Below are 15,443 nucleotides of genomic sequence, written 5' to 3' on the forward strand. Positions count from 1 at the left end.
TCATAGCAATTGTGCAAATCCTGAAGGGTGCACAACATTATTGGTTGGGAATTACTTTAATTATCAGAATTAGGAATAATAGTAATAATAATAACAAAACCACAGCAATAATAGGCCTAAGAGGCCAACTAAATTAATCAAAGCACAATTTAGATCACATTCTGGACAACCTATGTTAACAGTACAGTGGAGTACACAAAGGCAAATTCACTGAAAATATTACCTAAGTATTAAATAGCAAATAAAAAATAAACTATCTTTCTCTACCTCCTTGCAGTCAAAGGAAGTCAAATGCAACTTGATTCAATTAAGCCAATTTAGGATACACAACTACTTAAAAGCTTAAACTGTACTAAGTGATGAAGGCAAAATGGATTCAGTCCAAAGCTGCTTTATTTGCCTAGATACTATTTATTATGGTTATATTTTATTATAGAGTAATAAAAAATTACAAGGCAACATCCTGTTATTTCCTACTGGGAAAAATGATACAGATGCACTATTAAACCTCAGCACCGGCATCCACATGCCAGGCTGCATTCCACTTGTATCTTTATAATGTGTCAATAAACTGATGTTTATGCCAACTGATGGTAAAGCTAGCTGAATTATTGACACTCCAATGTTCCATAAAATGTGTGGCTTCATAAAAATCTAGAACTTTATCAGCATCTTTAATAAGCATACTGAAAAGATTTGTTTTAAAATAAAGCAACTAATTATCATTGCTTCCTTTAAAAAAAAAAAACTTCAAATATCTTAATATTTCATTCACACTATTCTACTCTTTTTAGGGAATATAGCATACCATCAAAACTGAATTTTAGCTAAATCATAAACCCTACCTCAATTCAGTTATCTAATAAGCAATCTAATTCCTTGAGAAAGTAAATGAGTTTCAAAACAGAACTAAGATTGATAGCTTTTATAAACCCTCTAAGTATCATATTTCTTTCCTTATGACTGTCCTCATAAATCTACATTTATCATGTGTTAAAAATGTTACAGATGCTGAAAAAACTAAAAATAGAATTATCTTATGACCGAGCAATCCCCTCCTAGGTGTATACCCAAGAGACTTAAAAGCAGTGATGTGAACAGACATATGTACACCAATGTTCACTACACTATCCACAATAGCCAAAAGGTGGAACAATAGAAATGTCCGTCATTCGATTGGATGAATGGATAAATAAAATGTGGTACAAACATACCATGGAATACTACTCAGATAGACATTATGCTGAGTGAAATAAGTGAATCACAAAAGGACAAATGTGTGATCTCACTTTTACAAAATTACAAGAATAGGCAAGTGGTTACCAAAGGCAGGAGAAAAGGGTGAGGGGAGTCCTTCTTTGAGAAGTAGTCGGATTCTGTTCACGGTAATGGGAAATTTGGCATCAAATAAAAGTAATGGTTGCTCAACATAATTAATGTAGTTGATATCACTAAGCTTGTTGTTGTTGTTAAGTGCTGTCGAGTCAGTTCCAACTCATAGCGACCCTTTGCACAACAGAATGAAACTCTGCCGGGTCCTGTGCCATCCTCAAAATTGTTGCTATGCTTGAGCCCACTGTGGCATCCACTGCATCAATTCATCTCACTGAGAGTCTTTTTTTTTTTTTTTTTGCTGTCCCTCTACTTTACCAACCATGATGTCCTTCTCCAGGGACTGCTCCCTCCCGATAACATGTCCAAAGTGCAAGAGATGAAGTCTCACCATCCTTGCTTCTAGGGAGCATTCTAGTTGTACTTCTTCCAAGAGAGATTTGATTATTCTTTTGGCAGTCCATAGTATATTCAATATTCTTCACCAACACAATTCAAAGGCAGCACACCTCAGTCCCCAAAGTGATATCTTTGTCTTTTAAAACTTGAAAGAGATTTCTTACAGCAGATTAGCCCAATGCAATGCATCTTTTGATTTCTTGACTGCTGCTTCCATGGGTGTTGATTGTGGATCCTAGTAAAATGAAATCCTTGACAACCTCAAACTTTCTGTTTATCATGATGTTGCTTATAGGTCCAGTTGTGAGGATTTTTGTTTTCTTTATGTTGAGGTGTAATGCACACTTTTATTTTAATCAGTAAGTGCTTTCAATTCGTCTTCACTTTCAGCAAGCAAGGTTGTGTCACCTGCATAACGCAGGTTGTTAATGAGTCTTCCTCCTATCCTGATGCCGGTTCTTTTTCATATAGTCCAGCTTCTCAGATTATTTGCTCAGTATAAGATTGAATCGATATGGTGAAATGATACAACCCTGATTCACACCTTCCCTGACTTTAAACCATGCAGTATCCCCTTGCTCTGTTCAAACAACTGCCTCTTGATCCATGTACATATTCCTCATGAGCACAGGTGTTTTCGAATTCCCATTCTCCGTAATGTTATCCATAATTTCCTAGGATACACACAGTTGAATGTTTTTGCATAGTCAATAAAATACAGGTAAATGTCTTTCTGGTATTCTCTGTTTTCAGCCAGGATCCATCTAACATTGGTAATAATACCCCTGGATGCATGTCCTCTTCAAAATCTGTCCTGAATTTCTGGCAGTACCCTGTCGATATACTGCTGCAGCCATTTTTGAATGATCGTCAGCAAAATTTTACTTGCATGTGATATTAATAATATTGCTTGATAATTTCCACATTCGATTGATTGGATCACCATTCTTAGGAATAGGCATAAATATGGATTTCTTCCAGTTGGTTGGCCAGGTAGCTGTCTTCTGAATTTCTTGGCATAGACAGGTGAACACTCCCAGCACTGCAAATTATCTCAACTGATATTCCATCAATTCCCGGAGCCTTGTTTTTCACCAATGCCTTCAGTACAGCTTGGATTTCTTCCTTCGATACCATTGGTTCCTGATCATATGTTATCTCCTGAAAAGGCTGAATGTCAACCAATTCTTTTTGGTACAGTGACTCTGTTTATTCCTTCCATCTTCTTTTGATGCTTCCTATGTCATTTAATATTTTCCCCATAGAATCCTTCAGTATTGCAACTCGCGGCTTGAATTTTTTCTTCAGCTCTTTCAGCTTCTGAAATGCTGACTGCGTTCTTCCCTTTTGGTTTTCTATCTCCAGGCCTTTGCACGTGTCATCATAATATGTTACTTTGTCTTCTCAAAAGACCTTTGAAATCTTCTGTTCAGCTCTTTTACTTCATCATTTTTTTTCCTTTTGCTTTAGCTACCTTACATTCAAGATCAAGTTTCAGAGTCTCTTCTGACATTCATTTTGGTCTTTTCTTTCTCTCCTGTCTTTTTAAAGACCTCTTGCTTTCTTCATGTATGATGTCCTTGATGTCATTTCATAACTCGTCTGGTCTTCAGTCATGAGTGTTCAACGTGTCAAATCTATTCTTGAGATGGTCTCTAAATTCAGTTAGGATATACTCAAGGTTGTACTTTGGCTTTTGTGGTTTTGTTCTAATTTTCTTCAGTTTCATCTTGAACTTGCATATGAGTAACTGATGGTCTCATCCACACTCAGACCTTGGCCTTGTTCCGATTGATGCTATTGAGCTTTTCCATTACCTCTTTCCACAGAAGTAGTCGATTTGACTCCTGTGTATTCCATCTGGCAATGTCCATGTGTATGGTTGCCATTTATGTTGGTGAAAACAGGTATTTGCAATGAAGAAGTTGTTGGTCTTGCCAAATTCAGTCACGCGATCTCCGGCATCGTTTCTATCACCAAGGCCATTTCTTCCAACCACCAATCCTTCTTTGTTTCCAGCTTTCACATTCCAATCACCAGTAATTATCATTGCATCCTGACTGCATGTTCCATCAATTTCAGACTGCAGAAGTTGGCAAATATCTTCAATTTGCTCATCTTTGGCCTTAGTGGTTGGTGTGTAAATTTGAATCATAAGCTACCAAAAAAGCCAAAACTATTGCCATTGAGTAAATTCTGACTCATAGCGATCCTATAGGACAGAGTAGAACTGCCCCACAGGGTTTCCAAGGAGCACCTGGTGGATTTGAACTGCCGACCTTTTGGTTAGCAGCCATAGCACTTAACCACTACACCACCAGGGTTTCCCAATTATAACTATACAAAACAAAATACTTATGAGAGAGAAGATAAGGAAAATTGGTTTTTCTGTTAGTTGTTACAGCTTCTAAGGATACAAACTAGCGTTCTACATTTCCACAAACTGTAGATAAGGATAACACGCTGTAGAGCCTCAGGAGTTCTAGGAACTGCTTTTAGTTTTGAAGCAGAAGTAATGTTAGATTTGCGGATTTGTGCATCCCCTCAAGAAAGACCTGTGCTAGTTCTGAGGATGAGGGTCCCTGACATTCAGCAGCATCACTGCTACCTATGCCGGAACCCCCTCACAATGTAGAGGAAGTATGGCACCAAGGAGGAGGATACCTCCAATATATGTATGATGTGATTCCTTTTTTTTTTTTTTTTTTGGCATTAGTTTAGCCCAAATATTCTTAAACATCAAGAGCCTGGATTTTCTGAGAGTCTCCTCTATGGCTTTTGCAATTCCCAATGCACTGGTTCATTCAACAGTCTCAGTAGAGCTAATGAAATATATATTTTATGTTTTAGAAGAATCAGCAAAGCTTCTTAGTGGTGTATTGTATTGAATTGGCTTTTAGAATTATGATCTCTGAAGGTAAGCAACCTCAATAGCAAAAGTTTCTTCTTCTCTTTCCCCTACTACCTCTGTTTAGAGCATTTAACTTCAGTTAGGAGATACCTGGGCAGTATATATCTACAGGATGGTCATAATATCATAATCATTGTTCTGTGGCTTGGGAAAAATTCTACAAGCCTACAATATCCGTTTCATCTTCCATTCCCTTTAAAGATAAGCACATTCTTTTGTCATTTAGAGAATATCCTACTGTTTAATGTTCCCTTTAGAAATTCAACTTAAAGCTATGTTAGAGTTGTCATAATTATCAGAATTGTTTCAAGAACATGAACACAGAGTTATTCCTTATTACACCTATTAAAATATCATGCATAACACAGCCATTCAAAACTTGATGATGCCAGTAAAGTACAATGCTATTGAACAGAAAAATAAAAACATACCTTAAACTGTGTTAGAATAATCATTACTATTATTATTGAATTTTGGTGACTGTCATTATCTCTTAAATGCCCTGTCCTCATCTCTAACTCCAACCCTTCTGTACACATAATGCTCCAAGTTTGTGATGTCTTTCACTAATTCTCTACTTATATTAATGACTTAATTCACTTATTCATTCACTTATCCTACAATATTTATACTGAACCTACTGTGGTCTAGACATTGCACTATTTTGGGTGATATAAAAATAAATGACACAGGAACTTCACTTTCTAAGAAGCTTAAAGCACTGTGGAGGAAACAGTCATAGAACTAAAAATTCCTCCCCTAAAAAAATAACAAATGCTTTATTAAATTAAAAAAGAGAAAGAAAACTGAAAGCAGTGGAGAACCACAATAGATATTTAAGCAAAAGGGAACCAAACTCAAAAGTATAGCAATGACATTAATTTTGATAATTTATGACAAAATGTATTGTTTACTCAATTTCCGTATTTCATGAATCAGCCACCACACGGTAAACTCACAGAGGACCAGATATACCATTTATTAAGTACTTTCTTCCCCTGGGTGGTTCAAACAGTTAATGCCCTCGGCTGCCAATCAAAAGGTTGAAGGCTCCAGTCCATGGAGAGGCCCTCAGAAGAAAGGCCTAGTGATCTACTTTAAAAAAATCAACCATTCAAAACCCTATGGAGCACAGTTCTACTCTGACATTCACGGCATCATCATAAATCGGATTTGCCTCAATGGCAACTGTTAATTATCACAGAGTATATATATATATATATATATGTATATATATATATATATACATATATATATATATATAATGGAGCCTTGGTGGCACAGTGGTTAAGCATTCAGCTACTAACCAAAAAGTTGGCAGTTCGAATCCACCAGTCACTCCTTGGAAACCCTATAGGGAAGTCGTACTCTGTCTTACAGGGTCTCTATGAGTCAGAATTGACTTGATGGCATCATTTATTATTTAATATATATAACATGTAAAGTATATACGTAATAATAGTACAGAACTCATAGAGTACTTGCTTTGGAGCTACACTGTTTATATACAAATTCTAACTCAACACTAGCTTCATGAACTTCAATTACACTTTCTGTGCCTCAATTCATTCATCTGTAAAATTGGAATTATTAAAAGAAATAGCACCTGTGAAACACCTGGAAATGTCTCTAGAACATAATAAGCACACACACACACAAATTCGCTTTTAAGTCCGCATATGCTACACTTAATGTTTTACTTGCACATGTTAAAATAAATAAATGAAGCGAATAACATCACCATTTAACAAATGAGGAATCTGTCTCTCACAGAAGTTTCAATTTTGTCAATATGGCAGAGTCGTTAAATGACAGAATCACAAGAAGACATGTGTGTGCGTAATGGTCATAGATATTTAATAGACAGCAAGCTATCTGTTAAATAAATGAGCTCATATTTAATCCGTTGCCGTCGAGTCGATTCCAACTCACAACAATCCTATAGGACAGAGTAGAACTGCCCCACTGGATTTTCAAGGAGCAGCCATTGGATTCAAATTGCCAACCTTTTGGTTAGCAGCCAAGCTCATAACTACTGTGCCAGAAGTGCTCCAAATTAATGTTAGGCATTCAAGAAAACAAAAATAAGTGAGGCACTTATATTACACTGGGCATCATAACCTAGATGTTTATAACTTTAGCCATTTCAAAAAGAGGTAAAATAGAAAAGACAGAGTTAAAAAGAGGAAAATTTTAGTAACACTAAAAATACATAAACAGACAAATATTGCCGGCTTTCAATTCATGGTTGTTGTTTATTTTGTTTTTAAGTTGGGGCCTTGGTCTCAGGAATCCTGAAGAAATGAGGTATAAATACTAGTTTATCCATTATTAATAAACAAAAAGAACAATATTTAATCATTTCTGATGTTATTTTTTCTCTGGTATGCCCACTATAACTTATTTAAATAAAATTAACAACTTTAAGTCCCAAAGTAAACCTCCATATCATATAAAATCTAGATATAAAAATTCCTGGCATTTGAAATGAAATTATGTGCTTGTTATTGTTTATTCTCAAGTTTACATATACTTAAAATTTAGTGTAATTACTTCTCTGGAGCTTAAGAAAGAAGAGTTGAAGTTGCTTCCAAAGAATTTTGTTTCTTCATTTTATCCCAGAGCCTGCAACAAAGACAGTAATCACAGCTAAAACAGAAAATTCCACGCACAGGGGTAGGATTTTCTATAATAACATCACAATAATCTTTGAAACTAATGTTAGGACAAACGCAACACATACCAATAAAGTGCTTACACTGAGACACTGCCATTCTGGCTTCACAGGCCATTCAATACAGAGTTCTAAAAGGAGTATTTCAAACTTCTCAGGTTAGACAGTTGTATCAACAATACAGAATTTAAATACAAGGAAAAGGTACTTAAGGGCCAGTCATGAAACATTTGTGTCAATGTTATACTCTAAGGTAAAATATAGGTGAATGATATTTACACTGAGAAACAGCTACCCAAAGCTTTGAAAACTATACATTAACAATAGGCATGGCAATATATTATAGCAAAAATGACCAGGAGGTAATCATCATTTTTTCAAATATATGATTCTATCATTTAAAAAAAAAAAATCTTTCCTCAGAGAGCTTCTATGCTGCAGTTCACATTGCTACTTGACAGCTAATTTCACAACTCCTTTCATTGTTTTTAGACTTTTTTTTTCAGATTTTATGATTGAATATGTATGTTTCACAATGTTACGCTTACTTCTAAAAAACACTAAACTCTGGTATTCTTAATAAAATAACATTTTTTACAAATTTTCATTAACAAATTGATTCTTTCAAACTGGTCAGAAAATTATAAATTATATTCAAAGTTATCTTAGAAATAATTATAATCTTTAAGGTCATATTGAAGCCCTGGTGGCGAAGTGGTTAAGAGCTCAGCTGCTAACCAAAACGTTGGCAGTTCAAATCCACCAGCCACTCCTTGAAAGCTCTAGGGGACAGTTCTATTCTGTCCTATAGGGTCACTCTGAGTCAGAATCGACTTGATGGCAATGGGTAAAGATCATGTTATAAAACTATCTAGCTCCCAAGCCCACCTCAATCATAGACTAACTACTTATGAGATCCCTCCCAGAAATCTGTTGTATCCTACTGCTCATATATTTTGTTGAATGAAAGAAGGAAATACCCTCTGTCCTACTCCTCTCTCCAGTGATAGAATACCTGCTGCCATAGAGTCATTTCCAATTCATAATGACCCTACAGGACAGAGTAGAACTGCCTTATGGAAGCAGACTGCCACATCTTTCTCCCGAGGAGCAGCTGGTGGGTTCAAACTGCTGACATTCGGTTAGCAGCAAATGGGTTGCACCAGAGTGAGGTAGGGTAAGAATGGTAGGAGGGATCAGAGTGCTAACAGAGGACTAAGTCCTGAATCCTCTAGGCCATTATTTGTGCTTTGAATTTTATTCCATAATATGGAAAGCCACTGAAAGATTTTGAGCAGAGGAATAACATGAGATGATTACTCTGACTGCTATGTTGAGAACAGATTATAGAGAGACAAGGCAGATGCAGAGAGACTAATCCAGGTACGTGAGGGTGGTGGCTTGGTAGCATTGTAGGTAGTGAGAAGTGGTTAGACTACTGATGCATTTAATCAAAGGGAACCAAAAGGATTTCTTCATTAATTGGATATCAGGAGGGAGAGAAAGAAAAGACTTGCCACATTTGAGAGTGTAAAGTCTTTAGAAGAAGCCATTCATTATATGGAGCGCGAGAGGGTAGAAGTTTAGTTTTATATATATTTATTAAATTAAATGTGCCTATTTAAATTTTTTTGTTGTTTTTTAAAAAGCCAAATGGAGATGTTTGAGAATGTAGCCATATATATGAGCCTTGTATTGGTATAAAAGTTTGTGCTGGAGGTATAAATTTGAGAATACTAAGTGTTATGGATTGAATTGTGTCCCCCAAAAATATGTGTTGTAAATCCTAATCTCTCTGCCTGTGGTTGTAATCCCATTTGGGAATGGATTGTTTTATGTTAATCTAGCAGGATTAGTTTAGGGTATGTCTTGAGTTGATCTGTTACAAAACATAAAAGGAGCATATTAAGCAAGCAAGAAAAGCCCGTTGCCTTGGATTCAATTCCAACTCACAGCGACCCTACAGGACAGAGTAGAACTGCCGACTTTTGGTTAGCAGCCAAGATCTTAACCACTGTGCCACCAGGGCTCCAAGCAAGCAGAGACGAAGGACAATAGAATTCAATCCACATGGAGATCTCCAAGTAACCAGTAAACAGAAGCTGAAGAGACAAGGACCTTCCCCCAGAGCCAATGGAGAAAGAAAGCCCTCCTGTACAGCAGGTGCCCTAAATTTGGATTTCTAGCCTCCTAAACTGTAAGAAAAAAAATCTCTGATTTTTAAAGCCATCCACTCATAGTATTTCTGTTATAGCAGTGCTGGATAACTAAGACAATAAGCATTTGTTGATTTTTTGTTGTGTACTGTCTCAATTCCAACTCATAGCAACCATACAGGACAGAGTAGAACTGCCCCATAGAGTTTCCTAGGCATTTAGATGATCTTCAGTGCTAAATTAGAAGAGATCACCTAAGGAGATGAATTTTGATAGGAAACAGAAAAGAATAAAAAACTGAGCTCTGAGAAACACTAATATTAGAAGACCGGAGAGAATGAAGAGGAATCACTGAAGAAAACTAAGGGAATGGCCAGAAAAATACAAGGAAAATTAGGAAAGTGTGATGACCTGGAAGACAGCTGGAAAAAAGTGTTTCAAGGACTGATGAATTGTTTCAAATGCTGCTAACAGATCAAGATAGACAGGAACTGAGACTGAAACTTTGGATTTAGCAACATGGACAGTGGAAAGAATAGTTTTGGTAGAATGGTCAGGATTAAAGCCTGATGGAGGTGAATTTGGAGAGGGCTGGAGGAGGAAAATTCTATCATCACTTTTCACGCTCACAAGTACTCACAAACTTCTATAAGAATAAAAAATAGAGAAGCTAAATGTGCAGAATAAATTCTGGTTCCAAAGTCTGTACCTTAAATGCTAGGCCATATTGTTTCTCTAAGCCTAGTCATTTCCTTCACATATAATTTGTAGGTGACTTGTTTCTGATTTATTTTAGATTAATATTTTTTCATGGTGTATATTAAATTCATTATTTACTTTTTTTTTAATTTTTCTCTTTTCCGGATAGATCTAAGTGTTTATAGGCTTTAGACATAATGTCCATGTGTGTACAAAAACTATTATTTCCATGTATTGCCATTAAATTAGGAGCCTTGGTAGCACAGAGGTTAAGAGCTACAGCTACTAAACAAAAGATTGGTAGTTCAAATCCAGCAGCTGCTCCTTGGAAACCCTATGGGGCAGTTCCACTCTTTCCTGAAGGGTGGCTATGAATCGGATCGACACAATGGCAATGGGTTTTTGGTTTCATTGTCATTAAATAACTTCCAATTATTAATACTAAATTACTGCAAAAAATATGGGTCTTGGTGCATAAATGAATCAATCCTCAGTATGAAAAATGTTAAGTAATCTTTAAAATTTTAAAGATTATTTAAAAACTTGTAATACAAGGTGAATTAAGTAAATCAGGAAACCAAGCTATTCAATATCATAACTATTTGTTTTTAAATAACTATGAATCAGATGACGGCAGTGGGTTTTTTTTTTACGAATCAGAATCAACTTGACAACAACAAAAAAAAGGAAAATATATACATACTAAATATTTTTAAAATTTAGTTAACCAGTAATTTTAAAATTCTTATTGTTCTCTTTTTTTCATGTCCTCCGTAACAGACACACACTAATATGATAATGGAAAAATAGCAACATGCTCTAAAATTATCATTCACTGTAACTGAAAAAAATTCTAGTGCATTATTTAATTTTAATTATATTAAAATTTAAGCCCTTAGAAAAACATTTTCTTAGTCCTGTTTACTATTTTAAATGACATCATAATTAATCCATATTGTAAAATCAGAATGTGTAATTATTTAATAAAAGTAAGGTTATAAGTCATTACTTCTCCTGACCTACATGAAAAATAAACTACAAAATGCCCTAATGCAAATGGATAATGAACTGAATATGTGATGACAGAATTTAAAATTAGTGCCACTTCAATTAACTCATCTTTGCACATATAATCTGAACAACTTTTTTATTAAAAAAAAAATAAAGCACTATATTTTGCCACTAAATTTTATCAAAAACTTGTCAAATACTAATGAGTAAAATGAGATACAGGTTGAAAGTATTCAGGGAGGAAAAGGTGCTGATGTTTTGATCAGTTGAGTCAAACTGAAGACAGAACATTTTCATGGGAGGATTTTGCAGTCCTGGATATTTAAATTGGTTATTTTACACTTATCTTTCTCCTCAGTAGGATAAATGATAAAATGCATTTGCAAGCCATTTTGCTTATATTAAGAAACTGCAAGGAAAATTGTAATTTTTTTTTTTTTAATTTAGAAGGAAACCACGCAAAGAAAATTAAGAAGTAAAAACTGAAAGAAGCTATTTAATGCAATAACCTTGGCAAATATCCCATGGAATGAACTGTTTGCCTCACTCCAGTATTATAAAATGCTCACCAAAATGAAAGAAAAACTACAATTAGTATTTTGTAAATGCAGGAAGCTACAGTATACGGTTATTAGTTACATAACTGATTTTTTTTTCCTTATTGAGGAAAACTAATCTTGGATTTTTACTATGTGGCATCATTTTTAGTGCATTAATAGAAACAATGTTCCATTTCACTAACGATGTACTAGTACACAGTGCTTTCAGTGTAGCCTTAAGTGTTCATGGAAATTCTATGTATTTCTTGAGGCTCACATGCACTCTTTTCCAACATCACAGTTTTTGGATAGAGAAATCTATACGCTTACATAGACATCAATGAGAAGACTAGCTGATAAGTAATGTGAGTAAGAGGAAAAACATTCACGTTCTTCCAGTTTTGGAAGAGAGAGATGGGATGAATAAAAAAGAAATTTATCACAAATAAAAAGAAACAAAGATGTGGTCAAATTTGTATAATCTCTTCTATCCACCAGTCATAAATATTACACTCTATATATTCTACCTGTATTTGACTAATGTCAAAGTCTTTCTATGAAAATAACATCCACGTATATTTGCTTGGATCAAAGAAAACATAATCAAAAGAATCAAGTTAATAAAAAATTAATGAATAGCTTCAGGATTATACTTCAAACTTTAAATATTAACGTGAATATTATCTCTGAGGCCAAAAGAATCTTCTTGAAACCTAACATTAATTTATTCTTCATTTATTTGTTGTTAGGTGCCATGGAGTCAGTTCCAACTCATAGCGACCCCTATGTACAACAGAACAAAACACTGTCTGGTCCTGTGCCACCCTCACAATTTTTATTATGCTTGAGCCCATTGTTGCAGCCACTGTGTCAATCCATCTCACTGAAGTTCTTTCTCTTTTTCACTGACCCTCTAACAAGCATGATGTCCTTCTGAGGGACTGATCCCTCCTGATAACACGTCCAAAGTATGTGAGATGTAGTCTCGCCATCCTTGCTTTTGAGGAGCATTCTGGCTATACTTAAAGACAGGTTCATTCTTTCTTTCGGCAGTCCATTTAACCAATGTTTATTCGGGGGGGGGAAAAAAACAGCCATTTCTTTTCTCTTCTGCCATATACCAGGATAACTTCCCTCAGGAAGGTTATCATATCTGTGCTGAGAAGTGAAATGTTCAGCAATAAAACACTACATATCTCCGTATCTTAAGGAGACGATGGGTCAAGGTTTGCTATGACTGCCAAGGCAAACTTTGCCCAAATAGACGTAACCACAGAGTGTTCAGCTGCATGTCCTCTACAGACTAAAACCAACTTATTTAATTTTCAAATGGCCACTTTAGAAAGGGTAGCTAAAATGCATATTCCCATATTTTTATATGTATCATTACCTGAGAACTTCAAAAATGTCTTTATAACAAGTGTAATAGTTATTCCTTATACCTAGTAGGAGCCACCTCAATCTCTGTGGAATGCATAATGTACTATTATGTAAGGACTGAGAAATCATCAAAAGATATGGGCTATATATACACACATATATGCTGAGAGTGAAATATATGTCTCTCAGAAAATGATTTTTTAGAAGTGGTTTAAGGTAAAATTAACACGGAATATTACTGAAAAATAACTATAAAAATAATAAATGCATGCAGATGTGGTATTTGTTTATAGCTGATAAAAAAACATTTTACTTTACTGGATTCTTACAACAGTTCTGTAAACAGATTAGATTTCATTTTACCCAATTTTAAGATGAGAACATTGAACCTTAGTTAAGTGTCTCATCTAACATCACCCTTCAGGCAGTTAAATAATCAGTACAAGACCAGAGTTCTCTATATTCCTATTTTCAAAAAATGAATCTTTTTTTTTTTTTTTTACTTTTAAGAACTTCAGTAAAGGACCAAGGACAAATTATTCTCATCCACTGACCTTAAATATTCTGATCAATTCAAACTGTGACTGAAGGAAAAGTTGAAACCAGAGACTGACCTTCTCTAGCAAGTATGAACTGAAAAGAGGACAGACACCATGAAACTATACCACTGTTCAAACCAAGCAGAACAGAGACTCAAGGTGAACATTAGAAGCTTTTTAACAGAGTCTTACCAAGGTCATGCTGATAAATTGAAATGAATATGAGTTGAAACTACTAATAAATCATGCTAATTTCTTCAGAACCCACTGTCCTGGCCTCTCTGAACTCAGAGGTAATGGGCAGATCATTCACATTACTGATTAATAATTTTGAAAGCTTTATATATCTTACAACAGCTTATTAAGTCAGAGTTCAAAGTTTATATTCTATCTGGATCACTAAAGCACAAAAAAGAAAAAAAAGTCTTATCATCTATGGATAATAGGATTTTATATGCAGTGTATTAAATACACTACTTTTGCCATAGTGTTCCATTTCAAAAATAAGCACCCTCAGCCATTAAACTGTCTCCTCAAATTAACCCTTTCTACATTCCTAGAATTATTGGTATGACATTAACATAATTGTTTCCTAAACAATTATGTATTTGGAAGTCCATTTTGTAATAAGCTGTAGTAAGCTTACAACTTTCAAGTATTTGGAATAAACTATTTTTTAGAAGCCATGGAGTGTAGTTAATAGCATGAGCAATGTAGCTAGACTGCCAAGGATCCCACCCAGATCTTCAGATTACTATTTGTGGGATCTAAATCGAGTCACTTAACTTTTATGTGTCTCACTTTGTTACTCTATGAAATGGAATTATATAACTGTCAACACAGGGTTGTTGTGAGGATTAAAAGAATAAAAGTGAATCACCTAGACCATATATGGCACATAGTAAATACCCAGTAAATACCTGATATTATAATTATTATTTATGTATTGTATGTCTCTGAGAGAAGAGAAACACAAAGTATGTCTGGGTGTAGGTTCTACTTAGAAAAAATGAAAATAAGGCTATTAAACCTATCTGCTATATTAGAAATTGGGAAACAGTACTGGCAAACTTTATTTTCTTTAGAAAATGAAATTATAAAAGTGGGGAGAAAAGTCTAAAGCACACATTCATAACCATCACCTACATATAACGCTGCTAACATTTTTCTCTATTTGCTTCATCTTTGGAGGAGGGGGGAATGTGGAGGCTTAACTCTTTAAATAAGTTAAAGTCAGAATTATATTTCAATCCTATATACTTTGGTATTCATATCTAAAAAAATAAGAATATTTAACCACTATTTTTAACCACTTAACCATTATTTTCACACTTCATTTAACAATAATCACTTAATATTTCTGCATTTATCAAGCTGTCCTAAAATTGTGTCTCCCTGCTAATTTCTTCAAACAAGGATCTTATCAAGTTCACATTCTATATTTGAATATGGCTTTTAATGCTTTTTTAATTTAGAACAACCCATCTCATACATGTATTTTTTAAATTGTGTCTTTCCTATGTTATCTCAACTATTAATATGTCACAGCCATTTATTACCCTCTTTGAGCTATATGACATTTCCCCCAGACTTATTTGTTGCTCTGATCATAAAAACTTCTCAAAAATCTTCCAAGAGCTTTTCATGGATTTCAACATAACTACCAAAAGAACCACAACCTTTCCAAGTTAGTATCACAACACAAAGTTTAATATTTCCCCCGTCATTTAAATTTTGTAATCGGTCACTAATTTTATCCTGTAATGTTGCATAGCAAATCCTATCTTTGTTTGTTGTGGTCCT

At 34.7% G+C, this 15,443-nt stretch overlaps 1 protein-coding gene across 12 annotated transcripts in view; it reads right to left on the bottom strand.

Annotated features, from left to right (window-relative positions):
• The window catches only part of ADGRL3 (adhesion G protein-coupled receptor L3), a 945,099-nt gene that overhangs the window by 743,557 nt on the left and 186,099 nt on the right, over positions 1 to 15,443 (bottom strand). The window lies entirely within an intron of this gene.

The sequence above is a fragment of the Elephas maximus genome, chromosome 5 (genome assembly GCF_024166365.1).
Source record: "Elephas maximus indicus isolate mEleMax1 chromosome 5, mEleMax1 primary haplotype, whole genome shotgun sequence".
Classification (NCBI taxonomy): Eukaryota; Metazoa; Chordata; class Mammalia; order Proboscidea; family Elephantidae; genus Elephas; species Elephas maximus.